This window comes from Poeciliopsis prolifica, unplaced genomic scaffold (genome assembly GCF_027474105.1).
Source record: "Poeciliopsis prolifica strain line A6 unplaced genomic scaffold, Auburn_PproV2 SCAFFOLD179, whole genome shotgun sequence".
Classification (NCBI taxonomy): domain Eukaryota; kingdom Metazoa; phylum Chordata; class Actinopteri; order Cyprinodontiformes; family Poeciliidae; genus Poeciliopsis; species Poeciliopsis prolifica.
In genome coordinates this window covers 280123-282308 of record NW_026562554.1, presented here as the reverse complement: position 1 = coordinate 282308, position 2186 = coordinate 280123, and the positions used below count along the sequence as shown (strand labels likewise).

Genomic DNA, 2186 nt, shown 5'->3' with positions numbered 1-2186 from the left:
AACATACAGTCTGATATAAACAGTATATAAGTACAATAACATACAGTTTATCATTATTGTTGGATGGTTGCACAACGTCCATATGATCACATTTAAATACTAAAATTTTCAGCTTTATAGACATGAAACCCCTCCAGTCTTTCATTCTAGTTTTTTAACAAAATCAAATCTATAGTGAACCTCAACATAGGACATGTACAGAAAATACTTTTACAGCTTTTCACCAGTGTGAATCCTCATGTGCTGAGTTAATGCCCGTTTTTCACTAAAACTTTTTCCACAGTTCCCACATGAAAATATCTTTTCACCAGAGTGAATCATCATGTGCTGAGTTAATGCCCATTTTTCACTAAAACTTTTTCCACAGTTCACACATGAAAATGGCTTTTCACCAGTGTGAATCATCATGTGCTTAGTTAAATGCTGTTTACGACTAAAACTTTTTCCACAGTTCACACATGAAAACGGCTTTTCACCAGTGTGAATCCTCATGTGCCGAGTTAAATCCAGTTTATGTCTAAAACTTTTTCCACAGTTCCCACATGAAAATGGCTTTTCACCAGTGTGAATCATCATGTGCCGAGTTAAATCCTGTTTTTGACTAAAACTTTTTCCACAGTTCACACATGAAAACGGCTTTTCACCAGTGTGAATCCTCATGTGCTGAGTTAAATGCTGTTCATGTCTAAAACTTTTTCCACAGTTCACACATGAAAATGGCTTTTCACCAGTGTGAATCCTCATGTGCCGACTTAAATTCTGTTTTTGACTAAAACTTTTTCCACAGTTCACACATGAAAACGGCTTTTCACCAGAGTGAATCATCATGTGCCGAGTTAATTTCTGTTTTAGACTAAAACTTTTTCCACAGTTCACACATGAAAACGGCTTTTCACCAGAGTGAATCATCATGTGCCGAGTTAATTTCTGTTTTAGACTAAAACTTTTTCCACAGTTCACACATGAAAACGGCTTTTCACCAGAGTGAATCATCATGTGCTGAGTTAAATCCTGTTTTTGACTAAAACTTTTTCCACAGTTCACACATGAAAACGGCTTTTCACCAGTGTGAATCCTCATGTGCTTAGTTAAATTCTGTTTTTCACTAAAACTTTTTCCACAGTTCACACATGAAAACGGCTTTTCACCAGTGTGAATCCTCATGTGCAGAGTTAAACTATATTTATGTCTAAATCTTTTTCCACAGTTCACACATGAAAACGGCTTTTCACCAGTGTGAATCCTCATGTGCTTAGTTAAATTCTGTTTTTCACTAAAACTTTTTCCACAGTTCACACATAAAAACGGCTTTTCACCAGAGTGAATCCTGATGTGCTGAGTTAAATACTCTTTTCGACCGAAACTTTTTCCACAGTTCCCACATGAAAACGGCTTTTCACCAGTGTGAATCCTCATGTGTGCTGAGTTAATGCCGTTTTTTCACTAAAACTTTTTCCACAGTTCACACATGAAAACGGCTTTTCACCAGTGTGAATCCTCATGTGCTGAGTTAAACTATATTTATGTCTAAAACTTTTTCCACAGTTCCCACATGAAAACGGCTTTTCACAGAGTGAATCCTCATGTGCTGAGTTAAATACTCTTTTCGACCGAAACTTTTCCACAGTTCCCACATGAAAACGGCTTTTCACCAGTGTGAATCCTCATGTGCTTAGTTAAATTCTGTTTATGTCTAAAACTTTTTCCACAGTTCACACATGAAAACGGCTTTTCACCCTCATGAATTCTGATATGATCACTGACAGCATATTTGACAATCAATTGTTTTTTACAGATGACACCTGATAAAGGTTTTCTTCTGTCCTGATGTTGGTTCTCAGTTTCATCAGGCTTTTCTAAGATGTCTTGGTTTCTGTTTGGTTCTGATTCAGTTTGGTATGTTTGCTTATCAACAGGAACCACCATGCAGGTATCAGTCTCCTGTTTTAATTCAATCAGCTCTTCACCCTGACTGCAGTAAACTTCTTTCTCTTCCACTTTTATCTGCAGGTGTTCTAGATCCTTCTGTTCTTCTTTTATCTGATGATCTTCTGGCTCTTCCTGTTCTTGTTTCACCTGCAGAGGTTCTAACTCCTCCTGGTCCAGAGTGGATCTCCTCTCCTGGTTATAAATGTTACACTTCAGAGAATCTGGACAAGGAAACAGAGAAGAGAGAAATTGTTAAC

At 37.3% G+C, this 2186-nt stretch overlaps 1 pseudogene; it reads right to left on the bottom strand.

The window, feature by feature from the left end:
- Positions 1 to 210: 210 nt before the first annotated feature.
- LOC129356592 (gastrula zinc finger protein XlCGF57.1-like) lies at positions 211 to 1502 on the bottom strand (annotated as a pseudogene).
- Between the last annotated feature and the right edge of the window lie 684 nt (positions 1503 to 2186).